General features: G+C 34.5%; 1 protein-coding gene across 1 annotated transcript in view; it reads right to left on the bottom strand.

Moving 5' to 3' along the window:
- Positions 1 to 27,652, bottom strand: part of LOC136853240 (CD109 antigen-like) — a 1,188,472-nt gene that overhangs the window by 12,237 nt on the left and 1,148,583 nt on the right. The window lies entirely within an intron of this gene.

Raw genomic sequence — 27,652 nt, 5'->3', positions numbered from 1 at the left:
TTTTTATTATACAAATTAAGTGTTGATTCTATTTGTGAAACCTGCTTAATAGGGTATATGAAAGGCCACTCTTTAGGTCTGCCTTTCCACCTTAAGTCGGCTCATGTGCGTACCAAGAACAGCGTTCCCTGCAATCTGCCCTTTTCAGAAGCACAGCTCTCCTCCCTCTTTGTCACTTTCATCTCCTTTCTGAAATTCTGTATTTCCATCCACAACTTACATTCATCACTTTATGGGTGAAGTATATCAATGTATTAATATTCGCATATTTCTTTCATGAACCTAGAATCGCCATTTATTCGCAAAATATGTTAGTCTTAATCCTGTCCTTCACAGAAATAATTTTTCATGTTATTTTCGTGATTAAATACTTTTTTATAATAAGAAATGATTTACTAATGTTCGAATATTAATATCAATGCAAATACAGCAAAATATCAATTCATTAAGGAAAATATAGTAAATTAGGTAAGATTTTAGCACAATTCTTTGTTTTCCCAATCTTTTACTGTTAGGAAGTCTCCCACTTAGGGGGAGGGATGTAGCCCTAACTGTCATTAACACTATGATCAGTATTTGCCTGTGAAGAAAAAAAATCTCTCGCGGTTTTGCTATTAGTATTTTTAGACGCTAAAACCAAGCGCTAATGAAGTGTGCATCCCGGATGCTTTGTTGTCCAAGTAACACACCAGAAACTATTTGACTACTTTCGTCATGTGTGTTCAACACTACACGGTGATGCTTTCTAACTCCAAGCTTTATCTTTTGCAGCACGCACCACCTAACAATGTCAAGAACTTAGGCATTGTTTGCAAGGCTTCCTTTATCTACGACGATGTTGCTGTTGTTAATACTGTTCTCCCTTTCTGGTTAACAGTAACATTCGAGGAATTTATACTCTAGACCATGCAGCTCATAGTGGAGGTTTCTTTGGCCCAGGAATGGTAATGAGTTTGACATTTTGGAATATTTCCTAAAGGACCATCTCTCTTAAGCCTTCTGTTATCATCGCTAGTTCCACGCCTCTGGAGGAAGCAGGTGATTCGACGTCGTTCCGCAATACCTCAGCATCCTTATCCTCCTGGGAACCCTCGCTGTTACAATGTCAAGTTTCAGGGATCATTAATTTCCTACTCTGTATAAAGCTCGCTAGGCAATTTCCCTGTCTTTACTCTCTATTACTTCTGAATTTGTACCCATCGTGAGTGATAAATATACACGAAGCATCCTCAGTTGTATCTATCAACATTTAATTTTTATGAGTAAACCAACGCTATGAAAGTTCCTTAAGCCTGACGCACGATATTTTACGACGAGAAAACTGGAGGAATGAAAACGTATTTTCACAACAAATAAATATGAAATTCATTTCAACGCATAACTTGGAAACTCCAGGTCTAGTAGATATCAGAAGATATTAAAGCCGAACATAACTTCCGCCGTTGTAGTTGTAGTAGACAGAAGAATGAAAGCAAAATCCTTGCAACCAAACACAGGGGCCAAGAGAACAGACGTCAATTGCATTGGATGAAAACAGAATCTGCGCTCGTAATCAACAAATGAAATTGTATTGAGTCTAAATGGCTTACTAAGCCACTCTGGAATGAAACATATTATTAATAGGATTTCTGACGAGTAGGAAACTTGATTTGCTTCGAAATTCCCTCTTCGTAATGACGGTAGAAATCGCGAGAAAGCTAGCTATGCCATTTTCCACTTGACATGGCACATGGTTTACGCACAACATTTTGTCATCGTTTTATAGAATCACAAAATGCGCACAGCACACCCACCTGTATAAAGACATGTACACAAACAGTATCCTCACGGCAATGTACGTACAGTGGCGGAGAATTCCTTTGGAAAAAAGCTTCATCACAAAAAAAAAAGAAAATCTTACCAATAAAAAAAATCCATCGAATACATGAAATAAACACATCTCCATTACTTGCTCAAGACTGTTTTCCATGACCTGGAATGGCTCTCTCACCGCTCTATGACCCGAGATGGCTATGCTCTTCCATGACGTCCTTACTCTCTGTCTCTTTACACATTCTTTCGGTCTCTGTACCCAACTTCAGAGTCTGTACCCTAAAGCCCACGGCCTCACAAACTCATTCAACTAATGGCCACGAGGGATGTTACGCTATCCTGATCCCCAAATTAAGCGGAGGCGAGGGTCCCCATCCAGGAACAAGTAAGAAACACTTGACGACGGGGTTATCAGGCTACAAAATATGAGAAGAATATAATTAACACCGACTCATTCTTTGCCCGAGCTCAGAAGGCGAAATCGAGAGAATATGGTATTTTCAGTTAAAGGAAGTTCAACTGCCTTGTCTCCCTTTGGGAGTTACTTCTTGGTCCGATGATACTACTTATAATATTCTAATTATTACTGCTCATGATTTTGTTTTTGTTGAATTTAAATGGTTACGATAATAACCTGAATTTTTACTTAAGCTTGTTAATCTGGTTGTTGGTTTCCGGCTGGGCCCGAAAAAATTTGAAATAAAAGTACATATTTAAATTCCAATACTACTCTTCATTGCATTAGTGCAAGACTTAAATCTTTATGAGAAACTATCTATTTAAACTGCATTTCAAATTAATGTCCGGTAAATAACGAAATTTAAGGAACGAAGTTGAAGAGAGAAAAATATGCCTTATTACTTGCATGGTCATACAAATACGGAATATCTGCAAAAACTCTTCATTCAAAATATTTCAGAAATATGTCAGTATAAACCAACGTGAATTTACCTATGTAAAATATATTCACTATTTCCCATTCAGAATTCTTATTCCTTTTTTGGAGCTTATTAAAATCAACTGGGTAGAATTTTCGATGTAATTTTCGAAGCGCTGTTTTCAAGAAATATTTTCATGGGAAGGCTGGGCCCTATATCAAAATGGATGCATATTCACGCGCACGAAGGAAACTCTGTAAAATGCATTTGATAATCTTTCATGCGAGAAATTATTAGGCAAATATACTATCTTGACCCTTCCAGTGCTTACACCAACATGAGATGTATACACGCATGCAGCTTCATGTATGAATAATGTGTCAATTTTTCGACATAATACTGTAGTTCATACGTCCAAGCTTTTAATTTCATTACCAATTCACTTTGACGTAGTCGCAATTTTGGCTACCTCTTCTCTTTTCATTCATTCATACTACGATCGTTGCTCTCACGAGCTTTTTTTTTTTTTTTTTTTTTTTTAACCTCGTTCCCTCCTGTATTTGGAAGTTGCCAAACCGAGTCTACCAGACTCGCCGTTCTCCATATCACATGCTTTTCGAACGTGGAAAGTTATCGCGTTCTTTTTCCACGGAATCATAAGCGGCAGGTTGCTGATTACGCAAGATAAAAAGTCCACTGACGTTCCTTTTCATGATACTTGTCGTTCATTCGGGCAGCAATACCAGTTTCTGTGCCTTCACGATATGTATGTATATATATATATATATATATATATATATATATATATATATATATATATATATATATATATATATATGTATGTATACACACAGACACACACACACACATATATTGCTAAGTAAAGGACTAGTGTATGCAACACTCCAGTGTTTCCGTTTCCTTCGTGGATTTTATCTTTATTTATATATATTCATCACGTTCCATATTTTCGTGATTCAGTTTTACACACACACACACACACACACACATATATATATATATATATATATATATATATATATATATATATATATATATGTGTGTGTGTGTGTGTGTGTGTGTGTGTGTGTGTGTGTGTATAACTGAATTGAAAATATGGAACGTGATGAATATATAAATAAAGATAAAATCCACGAAGAAACGGAAACCAGTACGTCTGGGTACACAGTGATACCGCAGACATTAAAATTATTATCAAATGATCAAATCTGGCTGAGTAACTCCTCTAGAGAATACATCATGGCGGTCCTATTCCTGTAATTAAAGGTGTGCCTCTTTCTACAGCTCCATCCAAAGTTAGTTTCGATTTCTTCCATCTGTCACGAATGGTAATTAAATATATATATATATATATATATATATATATATATATATATATATATATATATATATATATATATATATATATATATATATATATATATATATATATACATATATATATAATGTACGTATATATTATACATAAACATACACACATACATACATACATACATACATAAGTATAACTGAGGTGACTTCCAACTACCTGACTTTCACTTTTCACAGCCAGTTATGTTGGAAAGCAATTGAAAGGCACATAAAAATAGTCTGTATGGCTTATTCCCTTTGTTGATGTAAAGACCCTTTTAAAATAAAGCACAGTAATGAGAAACACTGGTCAAAGATTGCTTTTTTGTTCACAATATCTGTTACCTTTAAAAAAATCAAACGCTGTACCGGCAAATGATAAAGAAAAATGGTGCCTTTTATCAAAAGTACTTATGGAAATATAAATGAGAAAGGTGAGTAATTAAGGAACAGAGTAAAGCCTCGCGCAGCACAGCAACGCTAGAAAGCAGCCCTCTTCTTATGCAGCAGATATCACTTTGCTTTTGACAGCTTCCTGACTGTATGTCTCTGCTGCTTTTCCGGCCGCGTTGTTTAAGTCACACTGAAACTTCCAGACTTGAGAATCAGCTGGCTTGACAGACGGTGCCATTCATTTCCAGAATTTGGAATTCTCAATCTCCTCTGTGCTCTCTGAAACATTTATTGGTTCAAGAAGAAACTCCAAAGACTTTTACTGAGTTTGATTTGACACCCCTGTCTGAGAGTGTTTTTGTCAACCAGATTTTACTGGGAACTGAGCGAGCAGTGGGACAAAAGGGTGAACATGCGGAAGCAAAGCGCATAAAAAAGAGAGAATCGTAGAAACCCAAGGCACAACCTAATATCGTAAAGTAACCGATTTTCCAATTTCCTAACAAAAGCTCGTGCCAGCGAGCAAATTAATTTTGAGAATAGAGCCAGCGACTCAATAATGCCTATTCCGATATAGAAATTGTATTTGGGCAGGCGCTGCTTTCCACCTGCCGCCTCTCTACTCCAACTTGAGAAAGAATGCCTGTCGTCCGCTCCTTTGCGAAATAATGGTGGTGTCAGGCACCATAAGTGCTATCACGACTGCCGGCATTTTTCTCCTGACATCTTTAAATGTAAAACTGTATTGCAGATGAGAACGAACACAGAGAATTATGAACATGTGCGAATTCACACATACAAAGTTTGTTTGTGCATCTCACGCTACGTTATATACACAAACTTTAAACATATCTGACAACTTAATGGGTGTTGTTAAGACAACAAAGTTTTAAGAACTTTGCTCGGAGGAATAAATCTAGTTGTCTTCCCCATGCAAATAGACGGTAACTCTAAAAGAACGCCAAGAACTAACGTGCATTCATTTTCACAAATTAGTACACTTTAAGCCCGCGTGTATAATTCTCATAAAACAACAACGGCAGCAACAACAGCAAAAGTTCAAAAGCTACAGTAACATGACACTGAAATTTTTCCAGACTAAAATGAGACAAAAACTGTTGTAAAATCTCATTGTTATTCATTTCTAGAATCTTATTCATTAAAATTCTGTATTTGATTTTTATCCTTCCTAAGAGATCTTATACACAAAAGTCCAGGAACAAAGATAAAAGCTAAAATAAAATAACTGCAGTGGTTCACCGTGGCTCTGATGATTTAATTATCAGCAATATTATGGCATCAGTTTTCTTTATTAACTTCGCCATAGTCTATAAATGTGTGGTTAAGTCGCTGCTGATTTCATGGTATTTTTACTTAGCTGAATGCCATGGATAATGTTTTATTTCTGTATACGTTCTTTAGTTTTCTGTAAAATAACACTGTTGAGATGGCTTTGTCTATCCATCCGCACTTTTTCTGTCCGCCCTCAGATCTTAAAAACTACTAAGGCTAGAGGGCTGCAAATTGGTATGTTGCTCATCTACCCTCCAATCATCAAACATACCTAACTGCAGCCCTCTAGCCTCAGTAGTCTGTATTTTATTTAAGGTTAAAATTAGCCATGATCGTGCGTCTGGCACCGCAACAACACAGGCCACCACGGCTGGCTGAGAGTTTCATGGGCCGTGGCTGAGTTTCATACAGCATTATACACTGTACAGAAAACTCGATTGCGCCAGAAAAACTTCGGCTCATTTTTTACTTGTTTTCAGTTAGGCACTTTTTTTTTTTTTTTTTTTACAGACATGTGACAACAAGCCAACTGACGATGGGGACTGCAGATCAACGTTAAATCTGAACCACCTACTATTCAATTAGCCTACTGAAATTGTCTGTAAGCCTATATCTAGACAGTTTAGCAAGGATTAGAACCTAAATCAAACTACCAAGAGACCACTAATTCATTGCTACACCAGGCATCAAAAGGAATAACGACGTATTTGTGTGTTTGTGTATAGTAGGTCAGAGTATACACCCAAAGTCAATTCTCATTTTCCTAATAGATCCGAAGCTATGGATACTGAGAGATGAATATGAAGATTTCTCAGCTATGTCTTGAATCTTCTCTAATTCATGGGCAAAAAATTTATTAGATCAATAATGAGTGAATAAAAATGGGCAAACGCAAACAATAATTCTAAAGAACTGTAAACGCTAAATATGAAACAAAGTCTAAAAGAAGGAACACCAAGTACGACTTGCAGTGAATTACTCTCCAAATTCGAGAGAAAAGCGAGAGGAGAATAAACAAAAGTACAACGACCTCTCGCTTCAAAGGGTTTCCAGAGCTAAAATTTCCGTCGAGAGAAACTTTAAAATACTAAGCGAGTCACCAAAGTCAAAGGGAAGAGTTATGTTGCAGACGCTGCAAATTCCCTTGATAAAGTTTCGCTCAGGGGAATGAAATATAGCTCGAATATACAGCGATTATGTGAAGATGAAAAACTCACATACTCTTTTGAATTTATGAGAACTGTTTCAATATTTAAATTGAGTTTTTGATTACGAAAAGCCTCGAAAATTGAACCGAAGAATGATTCTGAAGAATATGTGACTCGGCATGCAAGAAATTGCGCGACTAAAATACAGAGTAAAATGCTCTAACATCTGAATTAAAGGCAAGAAATCGTTCTTGGAGTTCAAAGATAAAGAAATGCATGAACACGAAAGAGAATACGTGAGATTAAAAACGAAATGATGAATGTACAAAGATGAAGAGGAAATTACCATAATATCTGGGTGAGAAAAACTTCGCTCAACGTTGAATTCTTTGACGGTGAAATAATTTGAATGTTGTAAGAAAAGACGAGAAGTTATAATATTTATTTGTCAATAAAAATGAAACTGCTATAACAGGCAGTTGACTTTTTCATACCGTAATTATTCAAAAATTCCCTCTTGATCCATGATCCACAAATTCTACATGATTCCGAAAAGTCATAAACGAAAATAGGATAGTTTACCAAGCATAAAGCTTTCCTGCAAAAAGAGGAAAATGTGACCGAAAAAATGCATCTAAAATATAACAGAAATATATAGAGTTTAGCACCAGTGAAGTTAAATTTCCCAAAGGTTTAACTTAACAACTGTAACAATAATTTTTAAACTGGGACAAACACATCTGGAAATACCGTAGATTTTAGAAACACTGAATAGCAATTGAATCTATTGTGGAACAGGACGCAGCTCAACTGCAGCAGCGGAGCCTGTTTTACGTAAGGGATCAGAAAATGATGCAGACTAATGCCAAACAATATAACCCAACACCGATGAAGATCAAAAAGAAATGTGAATTAATCTATGCTTTTTTGTTTTCAAAGGTCCCCGTGAAATTTCATGTCGCTCTCAAAGTAAAATGCCACTCGGATGATTCTCTCCCCGTTTTCTATGTCCTTGATTTTTCTTAATATTTTACTCTTATCTAATCGTATTGCTTCATCAATAAAATCTCTTTAAAAGTCCACAGGAGTCTCATTACCTTCAAGACTAAAAAAGCGTCTGGTCTGCATCGCATTCCAAGACGTTTCTTTTCGTATCACTGATGAAATGGCTCTTGTTCTTTGTGGTCCTTTCCGTCTGTTTCTCAATGAGCCCGCTCTAAAGACGAGTGACTCCTCATACCCGCTGAACCGATGCCTACACAGATCTCCAGTAGTTTCACATTCTCGATTACCTTGAGTTCGACTCTGGTTAGTCAAGATTACTAGCACTCTATGTCTGGCCTACGACTTTATTCCTTCTTTTTGTAGACCAAATTCTAGCTTTGAATGATGAGATGAATTTAAAATTAATAGTTTGAACACGATCTGCGTGCGTTTTTAGTAATGTAAACTGAAAGGATAAAGTGTAAGGGCGCAATGGACTTGAATCTAAAATGATCATTATTATTTCATGATTCACCTTTAAATACTCAAAAAAGGAAATATCTAGTGCTCAAAGATTTCTATGAATAAACTGAACTCAAATAACGTACTTGCTATCTTTAGTCAAGAACTGCGCTCATAAATCAACTAAAATAACAGATCTCCTTTAAGTATAAACACATTTCTATTCTATATAAAGTATATAACTGTGGTACATACATACATACACAGGCACACACAATATAACATATGAGTGTGTATATATATACACATATATGCCACATATATATGTATATATACATATACATATACATATACATACACACATATATGTCTATGTATATGTATGTATATATATATATGTATATATATATATATATATATATATATATATATATATATATATATATATATATATATATATATGTATGTATATGTAACATATATATGCTATTTGGGCATAGTCTTATGCTGTTTCTTTTGAAGTCAGTGGCATTATTTGGAGAGAAAATATTTTATTTAGTCTTTGAATCAGTCTATACTTCTTTTTCACTTACTCAAAACCTTTCTTGTTCTTTTCGCTGATTAAAAGTCTTATCTTTTTTATTTAAAACGATAAATAAAATTATAGTCCCTACAAATAATGCCACTGACTTCAATAGAAATATGTATACACAGATATAGATATATATATGGTATTACTGAACTTCTGCCTGTCTTTTCCTGTGGGATTCGCTTATACACTGAAGTCACATGCATCTACTCTGATTTTTAAGCATATATATATATATATATATATATATATATATATATATATATATATATATATATATATATGACTATTTATCACATCATGTGATTCATATACAATCAGAAAGCTACAAACGTCCTTTAATATCCAATTCACTCTACCTCGGAAATAATATATTAGGAATTTTTTAGTTGATATATATATATATATATATATATATATATATATATATATATATGTATGTATCATATATAATATATATATATATATATAAATATATATATATATAATATATATATATATATATATATATATATATATATATATATATATATATATATATATTACTAAAAGGACCTCATTCAAACTGGATGGTATCTAATGGAGTTTTTATTCAAAAAGTTACAAGCTTTCTTGGACAAACAGTCCACATTATCAAAAACAATGAGCAGACGCGTAGTCCGGCTGTATTTATATCTGTGTGCTGGGTACTTTTATTAATCCTATAAGCCTAACTCTTCCTGTGTGACCTCCACCCCCTCTTGAGTCTTTCTCTGATCCTTCCTCCTAGGTGCGCTTTCTCTTACGTTTTTCTTCGTTTCCTTGCTAATTACCCAGCACACAGATATAAATACAGCCGGACTACGCGTCATACGGATACTTGATAATGTGGACTGTTTGTCCAAGAAAGCTTGTAACTTTTGAATAAAAAACTCCATTAGATACCATCCAGTTTGAAAAATTCTACTAATGCACAGAACAATTGGTATATAAAGTTAATATATATATATATATATATATATATATATATATATATATATATATATATATATATATATATATATATATATTATATATATACATATATATACATAATACATATATATAGACATACAGTTGTATAAATATATATATATATATATATAAACAAAAGTTAAGCGCTTTCACGTTTATTGACGCATCGTCAGGATAAGACACAAATATCGAAGAAGGTTACAAAGTAAACAAAAGAACAAGAATACCAGAAGTTTCAAAGGGTATTAAACAGAAAGTTAATCCAGGATAATCCTGGATGCTATTAACCTGAACCTGAAAGAAATACTAAAGTTTAGATGGCTAACCTTGAATACCAGATGGTTAATTGCCAGGGGTTAAACAGAAAAGGTTAATCCACGGCAAATCCGGGATCACGCGGTCAAAAACTAATCCAAATATATACTTAACCATAAGGCAAACGGCTTCTTACACATTCAAATTGCAGAAACATGTATATTAATTTTGCTTATATTTATCAACAACTTTTTTAATTATTAAAGCATCAAGTTTAAATAAACCAAGACTTAAATTTAGAACACTTTCATTATTTGACTTAATAAAACAAGATTCGATGATATCCCTTCAACTGCGTCATTGCACGGGACTAAAGGTCTTGCTTTACTCCAGTTAATAGGATGATCAAAATCTCTCATATGTACGAATAATGCATTCGATATTTGGCCAGTTCTCACAGAATATTGGTGTTGTTTGATTCTTTGTGAAAGTGGTTTTCCAGTTTGTCCATAATATATTTTATCACATTTTTTACAAGGAATTTCATACATGCAGCCAGAAACATCTTTAGGAGAATTTTTTATCACTAAAATCTTAACATTAAAATTACTGAAAACACCATTTATGTTGAAAAGCTTTAAAATTCTAGGAATTTGTAAAACATTTCATCATACGGTAATTTGAGAATATTATGCTTACTGAATTCAATTTTGTTATTAGTTAAATAAAATGTTTTCCTGGCTCTTTTCCATGCTACATCTACAAAGGTCCTTGGGTATTTAAGTTTCAAAGCAATATCATAAATAGTTTTGATCTCAGCATCAATGAACTGCGGGCTACAAACACGTAAAGCCCTTAGGAACATTCCAGAAAAAACAGAGAATTTAACATTCTGATGGTGATTGGAATAATAATGAACAAAAGAGGCAATGTTAGTTGATTTTCGAGACTGAAAAGGTGAAATTTCTATCATGTCTATGGACAGTTACATCAAGAAAATTCAAATTACAATTTCTTTCTTCCTCTACAGTAAATTTTATAGCTGGGACTAAATTATTTAGCTTAACGAGAAATTCCTGGAGATTTTCGTGAACTGGCCAGATACAAAAAATGTCATCTACATACCTAAACCATATAACTTTTCGGGGCAAAATTCTTGGTAAGAATTTTGTCTCAAAAAATTCCATGTAAATATTGCTAAGGACAGGAGATAAGGGATTGCTCGTAGCCATACCAAACTTTTCTACAAAAAATTCCCCATTGAAACAAAATTTACTGTCTTTGATACATAACCTTATAAGTTTTGTGAGGTTTGCTACAGTTAAGGGAATGTCATAACTTTCTAATTCTTCCTCTAAAAATTCCAGTAAATCATCTACCGGAACTTTTGTAAATAAAGAGACAACATCAAAACTAACCATAGTAAAATCAAATTTCAAATTCAAACTATTCAATTTATCTATAAAGCGCTTGGTACTACTGAACTTCTGCCTGTCTTTTTCCTGTGGATTCGCTTATATATATATATATATATATATATATATATATATATATATATATATATATATATATATATATATATATATATATATATATATTTAGAAAGCCTTTCTATATAAAAATGGAAAGCACAAAGCTCACCTGTTTTAAAAATACTCTTTCTTAATAAGATAATTAATTGAACGTTGTAAAACTTCATCATAACCCATTAGCTTTCCCAAAAACTTTCAATAAACTTTCAAAAGGAAAGTCCTGATCTACTGAAGAGTTTTCTATTTTGGTTACAGAAACATTTATTGCTGTGGGCTACTGTATTGCACATGCTCCGTAACGCAAGTAGCTGATCTGAAAAGCCTAGCTGCGATTAAACAAACATTAAAGGGAACATAAACAAACAAACAAACAAAAAAAAACACACCAAAACATCTTGAAAGAAGAGAACTGGTGTGGGCAATAAAGAGATATAAAATAGACAATGATATCGGATCATTTCGGGTCTTTTAAGTTCATGTCATCGACCCTAAGTACGATTTAATTTTCCTTCTGGTTATTTGAAGTTTAATATTATAAATGATCATAAAAAAAAACTTGCACTTCCTCGAAAACATTTCTCATACACCAATCAAGGAAAAAGATGCATACGTGTTTTTTGGCAGATGACCCCTTGAACACTTCGAGCTATAAAAGCAATAAAATACAAAGCAAGCAATTCTCTGTCTTCTTTCCTCTCAAAAAACCAGACAAAATAAAACCCAAAATGGCAAATTATTGCATACTTTTTTTACCGAAAAAATGGCAATAATAGAGTGGTGCTTAAATAAAACCTCCGCCAAGAAATGTAAATGAAACAGGAAAAAATAGCTGGAAGGATATCAGAAATTCGTTACAGACAGAAGAGAAAAACTGCTTGCACGAATAGAGAAATGATTGGATTCATGACAATAAGAAGGGAAAAACTATTTTGTGACCAGCATAAGATAAAAATATTCAATTGACGACAAAAATTTAAAAAAATCAGAAAACTAAAAAATATCACAAACACAAGAAAATCTACCGAATCTTTGACAAAAATAAAACGAAAAGAGAGTCCATGTCTAAAGCAAAATAAGAAGAATATAGAACAAGAAAAATGACAAAATTACTTTTGAAATCGGCCATGTAGAGAAGATCTTGCTTTGTACTCATAGGGGTTACCAGAATTTTGGCATTTACATTTTGGGGGTACAAGAGAAGGGACACACTAATCCGGGAGACAGCTGGCAAAAATTATCCCCCAAATTAACCTCGGGCAAGTACTTATAAGTCCAACAAGAGACCTCAGAATTATGGTCATATTTGGGGGTTTATTTAGGGGAATGGGCAGACTCTCTCTCTCTCTCTCTCTCTCTCTCTCTCTCTCTCTCTCTCTCTCTCTCTCTCTCTCTCTCTCTCTCAAACATACATTAATCCGTAAAATCTTTGCAAATTAGTTCATTGCAGGGCCATTTTATATAGACATTTAAAAATCAACTGTTTGCAACATGGAACAGTAAAATTTATCTGTAACTTCTATCATTAGTATCGGTACGTCGATGAGGTATCTTTCGCTTCCCACAGGATTTGGAAATTTCGAGATTATTCACGGCTATTTATGACCAACATGTTTTTATTTGATAAGCAATTCGCATAAGATCAATAACATATCACACCTGAAGAACGAGAAATCTGTACAAGTTGACCTTCATATTTACTGTGATTCCTGCGATTTACAAATCGCCACCAATATCAGGTAATAAGTTTGATTCATAAGAAATTCACATTGGCAAATCAAGTCTTAAGAAAGTTTTACTCATGGCTTAAAATTTGAAACAATTTGCCGTAATACACGAATAACTGTCATAAAATTGACATGACATAGGGGCTGCAATGAAAAAATCTGGCAATCCTACATGAAACTTGGTAACCAAATTCCGGCAGAGGGATAGGCTGTCGGTGTACGATAATGACCAAACCGCAAGAAAGGCGAACGCGAAAATCGAATCCAGCAGCCACAGCACTCGCGAGATTAACTAACCTGCTGCCGGCGGTGGCCCTTATTTATTCATGGAAGGGAAGAAATCAAATGTAATAAAGCTATGCGCGTGAAATAACTGAACGTCATTCTGCCAGAGAATTAGAGCCACTCTCGCTGATGAACGCAATAATTGGATTTATATTTAGACTCGAAACTTCGGCCGGAGGAGCTTCCGCTCGGGGTCGTATAAAGCGCAAATTATCCGATGTGTACCAAACAAACGAAATGAATGGCAAAAAGACAAATGGCTCCGAATGAAATGGCATATATATCTGCAAGGGCTCAGCTGGGAAATTAATTTACAGTTCTGGCATAAAAGCGCAGGTGGCATACTGTACGTCGGCTAGGCACACTCAGAAAAACAAATAAACAAAATTGTTAACATATCCACTCACTTACAAGTACAAAGTCGCATAATACATAAACAATTGATACATGTTCTTCAATAACTCCCTCAGTTCCTTGTACTGAAGTAGTTTTGGGCACTTTGGTTGAATATGAATATCAAACACGCATGTGCACACACAAATAAATAAATAAATATATATATATATATATATATATATATATATATATAATATAAATATATATTTCCATATATTTAAAGTCACAAATATCGTTTAATATCGCTGTCAATCGTTGTTCTCAAACCAGGCCACAGTTCGAATCCTTAGGGTATAAGATATAGTGAATTCAATATGAAACGGTATTTGTGACTTACAATTTGTGAATATAAAACAATCACGGTTGTACAACCGTATATTTTCACAGACAATTAACTACAAGTGCCGCTGAATACCCCGTTCGCTCTACCTCGGAAATAATACCGAAAGGGGTGATGTGGTAAAAAAAAAAATTTATATATATATATATATATATATATATATATATATATATATATATATATATATATATATATATATAACTGAATGACAGTACATGTATCACTATATTAATGTCACCAACACCAAACCTCCCACTATACGTCAACGTTCTACTTCCCAGAAGCTAAAGGGTCATAATTCTAATACGTTCTTGCTCCGTACAGATGCATTTTTCCATGCAATGTGCATTCATACATTAATAAAAGTACGTTCCCGTGTAAATTACTTCCAATAAAAACTATCTAAACCAGTCTTTTGCACGTCTTAATTTCTGTTTTATTTAAGTTTTCTCTTAGTAATTATTTACTATAAGAAAACATTAGTATTTGACTAATAACCATGCAAGAAAAAATTCTCATCCTTAACGAAAAAAAAAAAATTGAAAACTTCGAAAATTCGTGTTCGTTATTTGCGCGAAAGTTGTGATGTGATCAAAACCTTGCTGCAAAATCGAAAAGCTTAACTTTGATCTTTGACTTTTAGAGGACAGTAAGACCTCCCAGTCCCACTGCTATATCTACAATGGGAAATTCTTTGCGTTGTCCACTACTGCATTGTTCAATGAAATGTTTATTTTGTTGCAAGGTCGAGAGACGGGTTGGTGAATATTTCACTGCTGAGAGAGAGAGAGAGAGAGAGAGAGAGAGAGAGAGAGAGAGAGAGAGAGAGAGAGAGAGAGAGAGAGAGAGAGAGAGAGAGAGAGATTGATGACATTTAATCATTAAACGCGTGTACATGTTTCAGTACCAAGAGCTAAAAATTATTCAAGAATTTCTATCGAGGTTAAAATTTTTCCTATTCTTCAGTTCATGAAATATAGTGATATCTAGTTGTTTGCTCTCCGGAATATTGTAAACCTCCTCTGCAAAACACTCCATAATTCAAGGAGATACGTATTTCGTTTTTTGGTTAAAGAAAAGTCAAAGGTTCTTTTACGGAGAGGAAGCAAATCCGGGCTAACAAGCTTCAATTCAGCTCTGCCACTGTAAGAAAAAACATGCAAGTAAAGACGAGTTAAAGGTTTCAATAGACTTCTCTCATTAGGCGATAAAAACCTTTCCTTTCCTCTTGGGTTAATTTATAAGATTTTAGACACGTGGTCGAGACACGGAGATCTAGGAATGCTGGAGAGAATGTACTGGATGGCTGACTCAGTTGCTAAAACATACATGAATTAATGAAGTTCACGCAAAAATAGGATTCCACGTAAGTGATTTTGGCATCCATTCAAGCAACTCATGAAGAGAAATCCAGTTTTATTTTTCACAGGAAAGGCAGGGATACAATCTAACACGGGATTAAAATCATCCAAACCGACAATAGAAAAGAGAGTTGTAAATACCGAGAGAGAGCCTGCCCATGTAAGAGAGCAAAGTTTCGTGTGGTACTGCGGGAATTTTGGACTGGCACCACACACGGATAACATGAAAACCAGGTAGCAAAAATGGTGGTTTTCATTCCTAGCACACCAGCGTAAAGTCAATTCCATGTCTATATCTGAGGATATTTTTTCTATTATAATTTCTGGCCAAATGAGTATTAACAACTGATTATTCTGGACGATAAAAAAAAAGTAGTCAATGCTGCAGCAGAATCCCACTCTCCGTTCAATATCCAGGCAACATCCACGGAGAGACTACTTCGATCACATGAAATGAGAGTCAGAGATTACTTCGATTACATGAACTGAGAGTCAGAGATTACTTCGATCACATGAAATGAGAGCCAGAGAGTACTTTGATCATATGAAATGAGAGCCAGAGAGTACTTCGATCACACGAAATGAGAGTCAGAGAGTACTTCGATCACTTGAAATGAGAGTCAGAGATTACTTCGATCACACGAAATGAGAGTCAGAGATTACTTCGATCACATGAAATGAGAGTCAGAGACTGCTTCGATCACATGAGGTGAGAGTCATAGATTGCTTCAGTCACATGAAATGAGAGTCAGAGATTACTTCGATCACACGAAATGAGAGTCAGAGATTACTTCGATCACACGAAATGAGAGTCAGAGATTACTTTAATCACATGAAATGAGAGTCAGAGAGTACTTCGATCACATGAAATGAGAGTCAAGATTACTTTGATCATATGAAATGAGAGTCAGAGAGTACTTCGATCACATGAAATGAGAGTTAGAGATTACTTCAGTCACATGAAATGAGAGTCAGAGATTGCTTCGATCACATGAAATGAGTCAGAGATTGCTTCGATTACATGAAATGAGAGTCAGAGAGTACTTTGATCACATGAAATGAGTCAGAGATTACTTTGATCACATGAAATGAGAGTCAGAGAGTACTTCGATCACATGAAATGAGAGTTAGAGATTACTTTGATCACATGAAATGAGAGTCAGAGATTGCTTCGATTACATGAAATGAGAGTCAGAGATTACTTCGATTACATGAAATGAGAGTCAGAGAGTACTTCGATCACATGAAATGAGTCAGAGAGTACTTCAATCACATGAAATGAGAGTCAGAGATTACTTCGATCACATGAAATGAGAGTCAGAAATTGCTTCGATCACATGAAATGAGAGTCAGAGATTGCTTCGATTACATGAAATGAGAGTCAGAGATTACTTCGATCACATGAAATGAGAGTCAGAGATTACTTCGATCGCATGAAATGATAATGAGAGAGTACTACAATCACATGAAATGAGAGTCACAGCGACTGTTGTTGCCACTAAGCTTGTTGTCATGACAAGTCTATTCAGTTTCTCGAACTTTTCCCCTCTTTTTTGAGATATTACATTTTTGGAGAAGGCTTCAAAGAAATAAAGATGTAGCACGATCGATGCTATAAACAGAACACAGTCATTAAACCGGAAAGCGCACTGACTTATAAATCTATTGTCTTGGTAACTTTGCACTTATATATAGGGGAAATCACACACACACAAATATATAATATATATATATATATATATATATATATATATATATATCTACAGTTACGTGTTTGTTTTTATATATATATATACATAATATATAAATACATAATACAAAATCACGAAGGAAAGAGAAACACTGGGAGTGCTGCGAGGCCTTTCGACTGGCGTCCTTTACTTAGCAGACTGAAGAAATAAGTAAAGGACGCCAGTCGAAAGGCACTCAGTGCACTTTCCAGTTTATATTTCATCACTTCCATATTTTCGTGATTTTACATCTTACATATTATATATATTCATCATATTCCATATTTTATATGATTCAGTTATACATATATATATATATATATATATATATATATATATATATATATATATATATATATATATATATATATATATATATATATATATATATATATATATATATATATATATGGATATGTACACTTTACAATTATATATATACTGTACATATATATATACATATATATATATATATATATATATATATATATATATATATATATATATATATATATATATATATATATATATATATATATATATATATATATATATATATATATATATATATGGATATGTACACATACATACAATTATATAATATATATATATATATATATATATATATATATATATATATATATATATGCGTGTGCGTGTGTTTGTGTGTGTTTGTGTGTGTATTAGGTTACCTTGCTGAGGGTATAGTTATGGGCACACAAGAAGGACTTTTGAGCATTAAAAAAAATAATGATAAAACAATAAGATGAAGCAGTCCTTCATTCATTTCTGACTATAACTTGGAATTCTGCCCTTCGTGTGTGCTCCCGGATATTATCATCTTTCATAATGATAATGAACTGGTGGATAAAAAGCTCTCTCACGCCTGTTAAGAGTCACAAAACTAAATTTTGCTCTCACTACGTTTGCCTACAAAGCAGTTCGGCCAGGAGTTCAACAGAATTAGTTCAATAATTTTGTGTTATGGACCACTTCAATATAATTTTCAACAATAGGTCAGGGGCACACTCGGCAGAATATTGCATTAATATTCAAAAATCCAACTTAGTAAAAAAAAATCTATCTTTGGTAAAGAATCATTTCACTAAGTTTGCCTACAGAGTATTTCGGCCTGGAATTAAAGATTCAATTCAGTAACTTTGTGTGATGGACCACTTGAATATAATTTTCGACAATGGGTCAGGGGCAAACTCAGAATAATGCTGTGTCAGTTATCAAAATCAAATCTAATAAAAAAAAACTATTGCCTTTGGTAAAGAATCATTTCGATAAAACTGTAGGACAAGGTCTCAGCTCTGAGGGACAATTCAATAAGGTTCTGAACCATGGACCTAGGGCAATATCAGGATTATTTTGTGCTAAGCACCAACAGTCAACACAATATTTAGCAGGATATAGTGTAACAGGTCAAGGATCAACTAACAGAATTTCGTTCCGAAGATCAAGAAGCAATTCAGTAGAAGCCTGCGTCTTGGGACATCAATCAGTCAAAAAACTACACGTACTGGCAAAGATCATTTCGACAAAATACTGTATTGTGACATGTGTAAAGGATTAAGTTAGCAGAATCTACGGAATATTTTTGCTTAGTACAAGGATGGATTCCCAATTCATCGGAATTTCAAGCAATGGACCAAATGCAAATACAGCAGAATTTTGGACAATGGGTAAAAAAAACCAGTTCATTAAAATTTTATGCATTTGGAAAGGGATCAGAGCTGAGGAACAAGATCAGTTCAATAGTATTTTGTGCTGTGAAGCCAAGACCAATTCAGTTGAACTTCGTGCCAAAGTTGGGGTCAAGCTTCACTCCAACAAAATTTTAAGCTATGTTCCAAGGGTAACTTTGACAGCTCTGGAGAATTTTGAGTCATAGGCCAAGGGTTAACTTAATGGAATTTTAAAGGACGAAGGACCACTCAAATAGGCCAAAGGTCAAATTAATGGAATTTACTTTAAAGGATCAATAACAACTTCTAGAATCAAACTGAAGAAATTTTTTCATGAGGATACAACTTCTAGAATCAAACTGAAGGAATTTTGCTTTAAGGATCAATGACCACCGAAGTGGTCATTGATCATTTGAACAAAATTTCACTATCATGTCGGGCCTATCATGTAGAGCGTCAAGGACCAATTTAATGAAGCTTTGTTCCATGAGCCAATGATCAGTTTAATGAATTTTGTGCCTTGGGCAAAGTGCCACCTTAGTAGAATTTCGTACAATGGGTTACAAATACAATGCAGTGTAGGCTAACGGCCAAGGACAAAATTAAAAGTTTCATAGGCCATGGGCCAGGGACGAGTTACATAGGACTTGCGCCAAGTTTCAGTAATCGGTTCAATGGCGTTTTGGACCCTGGGCTAAGAATAAATCCAATATACTTGGCCAATGGCCAGTTAAAGAAGAGTTTGGGTCGTGGCTCAAGGACAGATTCAATAGGATTATGAACCAAGGGGCAAGGATAAATTTAATAAGAATTTGTGCAATGGACTATAAATGACTTATAAGAAAATTTGGGCTATGGGATCTGGAATATTTGACAAGGATTAGTTTAGTAGGTTTTTTTGGGTAATGAGCCAAGGAAAACACACTAAAATATTCAGTTACATATATGTCATTACTAGGATTTTTGAGTAATTGTGGTGGGGTTGGAGTTGAAAAAAGTAAATGGAGTATGTTATTTCATGGCAAAACTTGCAACACACAGACCTGAGATAAAATGTCTGAATGGTTCCATCAATCAAGTGAAATTTATTCCTTCAGCAATATCGAATGGTTACTGTCCATCTACCAAATACATAACCATAATACAGAGGCCTTTTGGTCCGAATGCCTATACTGTTTCCAATCCTTCTTGTAGTTTTAGACATTTCATTGCCAAATGTACTTGGTTGGAAGTGACTGTGTTTATTCCCTTTAGTTTTCTGCAAAAGAAAACTAATGTGCTGGCTTTGTCTGTCCGTCCACACTTTTTTCTGTCCGCCCTCAGATCTTAAAAAATACTGAGGCTAGAGGGCTGCAAATTGGTATGTTGATCATCCACCCTCCAATCATAAGACATATCAAATTGCAGCCCTCTAGCCTCAGTAGTTTTCATTTGATTTAAGATTATAGTTAGTCATAATCGTGCGTCTGGCAACGATATAGGATAGGCCACCAACAGGCCTTGGATAAAGTTTCATGGGCCGCGGCTTATACAGCATTGTACCGAGACCACCGAAAGATAGATATATTTTCAGTGGCCTTGATTATACGCTGTAGCGGCTGTACAGAGAACTCGATTACGCCGAAGAAACTTCGGCGCATTTTTTTACTTGTTTAATCCTTATCCTTAGGAGCAATAATCTTGATTTGGGCCTACCCTCCCATACAGTGCATTCATGGTAAATCTCTTAAGGTATTTGGACTACAGGATTACTGATACGACAAGATGAACTGAAAGGGTGAAAATATTATCGCAACTTTAAAAAAGATGTTTTCATAATTTCACTTGCAGTTATTGAAGAAGATACAAAGAAAAGAAGTATCATGTACGACTGCCACTCCAGCGAAGGTTTTTTCTTCCTCATGTCGTGTCGTCCAGAACTTTGTTGTTTCCGAGGAAATTTAAATCCGCTTTTTGATGTTTCACAAGCTAATCCCTACCTCCTTCTACACTGACCATGGGACGATTTGTTTCCTCTCTCTCTCAAACTCTCTCTCTGTAAATGAACAATTAAACATACTTATATATATATATATATATATATATATATATATATATATATGTATATATGTATATATATATATATATATATATATATATATATATATATATATATATATATATATATATATATATATATATATATAGGAGAAATTTGCCAAATAACTTTTTCCCTACCCTACAGTATTTAAAATTTCTGTTTATATTTTCCTTTTGTGCAAATAAAAGTATTCACAGTTCATACCATGCCTGCTTTGTAGTTTAAAATACTCTACACAGTCCTGTGCTATTTTAGTTAGAGATTTTTTATTACCATACTTGTCATTTTCTTATATTTGTATTTGACCTCTACATGCCCCAAGGGCGGCTTAGCCTGGACCTGAATCCTTTCAGACAACTGGCAACGTAGCCCAAAATCTGTGCCACGTTTATGATAAAAAGCATTGTGTGCATCGTTACCCAGTGTAAAATATTACTAAGGGTTTTAATATGATAAAAAAATTCTAGCAATGATTATTTTAGCATTTTTAGGTCTGTATTGCATTAAAAAGCCAAGTCAATCGGCGGAGAATGTTTGATTTGGCAAAACCATTCCCCCCCACCACCCTTGTCCTGCCTAAAACGACCAGGAGGTTCGGAAATCCAGCTATGATCTACAGAGACTGAGAGTTGCCACAGGCTATCTGGTTCCTTTGTAGGTAGAACCGACTCCATCAGTAGCAGGATAAATCAGGACAGGTGTGATCACTTCAAGACGTGGGTCATCTAGTTGGAAAAGCTACTTTAAAAGTTTAAAGGACTGCTTATGTAAAATTTCAATGGAAAGTAAGCCATGGGTCCAAATTAAAAAACAAGTTCACGATACTTTTCTGTGAGCCGCAGCTCATCGCAGTACTAAGCCAACGACTGATTGCTAATGAACTTTTGAAAAAACGTCGACTTGAGATCTTAAAGGGATCTGAAGTAGGGAATGAAGAAACAGATCAATTCTGCTATAGCGTGAGTTCGAACATGTGCCGTGGAGTTTCCGTCATTTGTGCTGAATTTAAAGTATAATCACACAAACCTGCACGTGAGCACACGTACACATTGCACACACACACACACACACACACATATATATATATATATATATATATATATATATATATATATATATATATATGCAATATGTATATATATAAAATATGAAAAGATAAAGGAAAAGATATATATATATATATATATATATATATATATATATATATATATATATATATATATATATATATATATATATATATATATGTATGTACATACACAATATGTCTAACATAAAGGAAAAGTTACACGAATGAATAATTGGATTTTTAATGATAAAACAGAGATAACAGGCTTTGTTAGAAGGGAAACACTACTATATATGCGACTCTGGGTAACAAACCAGAGGCAAAAACAAAACCGCTCTAAAATAAACTATTCATGAAAAACGAATAAAAATTAAATAAACAAAACCAGATCTACCTCGATTCCGGAAGAGAAAATGCCACTGATTTTCTGCAAATTATCACTGACATGCTAGATGCATGACGACAAAATATTAGTCCACAGGAAACATAGAGAGCGAGGAGTTCCAGTGCTTAGGTATGGAAGGAGATTTTAATTGTATGAGAGAAATCACTCTATCGTTGATATCCTTTCAATATATACCAACAGCAGTTTCCAATGGCATGTGGATTTGGTAAAAAGACAGCGGAGACAGACTGCCTCAACGAAAACATCGTCTAGAATTGTATGAAATTCTGTCCCATGATTACAAAAAAAAAAAAAAAAAAAAAGTAAACGAAACTAGATGAACAAAACTGTATGAAACGAGAGAGGCTGCAGGTGCTCCTAATACTCCCGCAATAACAAATGGAAAGTCCGGAACGAAAAACGAGAAACATCAATAATAAGTCGGGAAATCCCTGCGAGTGATTTGCGACATTAAATGGCATAATCCATCAACAGCGAGATAAGAGGAAAACTGCGACAAACTTTCCGAAAAGATGATAAAACAACGCCCATAAAAATAAATTTAGTTCAATGACCCGTTCAAATGAGTCACAGATAAAGGCCACTTTGTTATCGGCGTTACTGGTGTAGGACGGGGATGAGCGTCAGTCGGAATGACTCTCGGGGATACAAAGTGCACTCACTTCGTATCAGGGGCGTGGAGTCTGAGGCCTCGTCCTGAGGGGTGCTTAGGAGGTCGCAAGTGCTGGACATCTTCTTAGTGCTAAAGTGATGATCACGGGGACGAAGGAAATGAAAAACGTCATGTAACCCGTTGCAAGTAAATAATATGATTCTAACCTTGGTTATCGTTTACTATTTCAAGTTAGCCTATTTCGGCGCCTTACTAGCACCCAGACCCTGTCAAACTTTTATGCTGTCGTAACCGCATCCTGATTTACCACATAAACTTCCCACTAATAAGTATAATCCGTTGCATCTGAAAATTTTGATATCTATTAATGAACATTAATCTGACAGCTACTGAAAGTCATTGCAGCGAACATTCTTATTTGATAAATAATGAAAGACTGACAAATATTGATTGAACACTCAGATCGCCATCATAAAAACAGTGTGTTTGTGATAGAAATGCTGTCTTTGAGAAATACGAAAAGCCTTGATAACTGATGAAAGCAAACCCTGGCGATCACTGAACGAGGATTTTGGGAACTCGTGAACGAAAACCTCAAGCTGGTGATAATGGGAGAGAATAAAAGATTTTCTAAATTCTCTTTTTATTTTCTAAAGCGATTCCCGAGCCATTCTAGTTGGAGCCAGCTTTTAGAAACAAAAGGCTTTTGCCCGGAGGTTACGAATTAACGAACAGGGCGACAGCTTTCTAATGGGCGGAGTTTGGTCCAAGATTTTCTTCGTCATATACAATAACTTTTGACGTTCATTGCAAGTGAAAATATACTAACATTTCTTTTAGAAAAGTACGGATTAACTTTACTTTTTTTTTTTTTTTTTTTACAACGGATGACTACCATTATCACCGACCATTGTTTCAATTATTAACAAATGACTTTCTCACTTACAGAGTGCGTTATAATATATATATATATATATATATATATATATATATATATATATATATATATATATAAATATATATGTATATATATATATATAAATATATATATATATATATATATATATATATATATATATATATATATATATATATATATATATATATATATATATATATATATATATATATATATATATATATATATATATATATATATATATATATATATATATATATATAATATATAAATATATATATATATATATATATATACATATATATATATATATATATATATATATATATATATATATATATATATATATATATATATATATATATATATATATATATATATATATATATATATATATATATATATATATATATATTCTATATATATACTGTTCACTGTTCCAGCGACGCGCTACTGAATACGGACAGTGATGCTTAACGTGTTTTAAAACTGGTTTTCATGATCTAAAGGAAGAGTGAATACGTTCACTTCGTTTTACAAATACAATTTAAGAGAAAAGAAGTGAGACAATCCTTCCACTCAACACAAATATACTGGGTCAAGCTAGTTATGAGGGAAAATTCCGATATGTTTACATCCTAAAACACGAAGCTTTTACAAAATGAAAAGCAGAATCCATAAAACTTGGCATCAAGAGTGTTTGACCTAAAAAGAAAAAAAAAAAAAGGAAGGATTACCTGCTTAATGCACTGGCGCCTGCTCCCCTCTAAAACAAACAAGCACTTTGAGCCGAGAGGACTCACTCCACATACTTATCGAATTTATAATTCATTCATCCGTTGAGCGAACGGATCTGCGTTTCCGGCGATCGAGAATTTTTGGTTCTAAATCAGCTTCCGGTTAAATCATGTGAATGAATAAAAACTTGCTAATTGCCCTATCAGCTCAGTTTTAAATAGCACTTAATCCCTGCATAGATGTAAATGACGTTTACGCTAAAAGCGTCTATATCCGGTCCAAACTTCGGGGATATATTTTACTGTGGGATTTATACCTGGCTTTTTGAGATGAATGAATGTTATATACTGTTCGGATCAAAACATCTGCTGATGTGTACAACGTTCATAGCTACAACAGTAGTTTTGATTAGTCTGAAACCTGATTATTAGATCTTATCCATAAAATGGGACTTACTACATGATACCTTTGGCACTAGACCCCAAAAGTGTTATGGATTTATTCAACTTCACGGCTCCTCATTCACAGTCTCAAGAGTTCCAAGGTGCGGTCAACTACCTACACTTCCTAGGTGTGTTCGTTCTTCCTAAGGCTATTTTTATTCTTCCCCGTCACCCTTCTGCTTTCCATATGTTACCTAAATTCTTTCCTGGCAACTCCCCTTCTGCAAATTATTACCCAAATCCTTCCCAGGTACCTCGATATTCTTAATAACGCCATCTGTATTTTTCTTTGATATCACTCAATTCTTTATCCATCTCGCTCACATGCTTACTTTTCATCCGTTTTACCTTTCCACTTTTCAACGCGATCACTGTAATGCTTTCGGATTTTTTTTTTTTTTTTATACAGTCGTGACCACTATGAGACTTTGAATCTCCACCATTTTCCGAAGCGTCCATCCAATACTCTCCCTTTCTATAATGCCCCAGAATGACACTAATGTCTTAAAGGACAAACCAAAGAACATTATTTTTCCTGTTGAGGCATCTAACTTTGAAGTTTACCGTTTCCGTTGCATTTGCATGGAAAACAGTTACGTCACTGAACGCGGACCTGGAATTTACGTCATTGAGAGAGAATTTAACCTGCCTCGATACAGCATTTATTTTCATTCTGAAACTGCCCGTGAGAGCAAAAATTCAATTTATTGTAAAATGAGAATGTCGTTAGGGAAATTTCCAAACAGCATTATGTGGAAATGAAAGGGAAGCTGTTGCTTTTTAGTGGAGCTATATACATATGTAGTAACACTATTTCATCCCTTATTATGAAGATTTTAACTTTTAGGAAAATAAACAAATTTTTGCACAAAAAAACATGAGACCGCGAAGACCAGGTGCACATGAAAATAAGGTTCAGATTTATTTCGAATCTTTCACTTAGGTCTACAAACGGCTAGTGAACTTCTTCCTATATCCCTGAGAGAGAGAGAGAGAGAGAGAGAGAGAGAGAGAGAGAGAGAGAGAGAGAGAGAGCCTGGGTGTGGGAGTGCGCCTTGCCATTGTTCTGGCGTTCCAGACGGTACAACCCTATGGGGAAGTGATAAGGAAAGGAGCGGGGAGGGGGGAGAGGAACAACAATAAGCGACACTGCAATATCACACCAACTGTTCTGTTTACCTTTCATTATTGTTGATTAAGTGGCAGATAAGGACTGATAACAAGTCAGGTCTTGTTTATCGCCGATGCCCCATTGTCTGCTAAGCTCTATTTACACCACGACTTGCATTGAGGGGCTGTATATCATCTGTGCTGCCAAGTTCCACGGTTATTGCAACGGCACATCTCCTGCCTACTGCTATATCAGTAGTCGTATTTGTCTGTAGCGGAGCAAAGGGCGTTGCTCATATTTGTTCAATGCGCAGTGATCAATAGAGATCAGGGGACACAGGCAATCATAACATATTTCAGCTGATTTATGTTGGAGATTAATGAGTATTTATATGATCATCGAATTTTAATCTAGTACTGGTCGCAGTGCACAATTTCAGTCGCATTTTTAAAGCAGACGCGCGAACACAACACACACACACACATACGAACGCACATCCTTCTATGAAAGTTTGGGGGACTGACTGGAGCACCTGTGCCCCCGTTTGTGGTTATCACAAATGCTACATTTAATTGCCTTATAACCAATATTCTCAAACAATGGTCCGTGTCCGAGTCTCTGTATCTTGATGATAAAGAAAAGCTGTTAAAAGACAGACAGTAAAATATAAATGAAAAGTAAAATAAGTAGATATTCGTATAGTAACAATGTGAGTACAAAAACAGTATATACTTTAGGAATAAATTTATAAAAACATTCAGAACAAATGGACGTGCCACTGCATCATAGCAAAATTTTACAGTAAAGGGAATCCAAGACCTTTGAAAATAGGCATCGTGGTGCTTGAGATGGATACCAACGCCCTGTAAGACAAGCAGCAGCAGCAGCAGCAGCAAGCAAGAACTCTCGAGGCACAAGACCTGGGACGATAACAGACGTTCCTTGGTGCAACGTATCTTTGAAAGGATCGTCACGTATTAAATATTTCCATGATGTTCTACATCATAATTACCATTCTTAAGAATTTACCAGTTGC

This window comes from Macrobrachium rosenbergii, chromosome 27 (genome assembly GCF_040412425.1).
Source record: "Macrobrachium rosenbergii isolate ZJJX-2024 chromosome 27, ASM4041242v1, whole genome shotgun sequence".
Classification (NCBI taxonomy): Eukaryota; Metazoa; Arthropoda; class Malacostraca; order Decapoda; family Palaemonidae; genus Macrobrachium; species Macrobrachium rosenbergii.
Note: the sequence above shows the minus strand (reverse complement) of the source record. Positions and strands in the feature narration are given on the sequence as shown.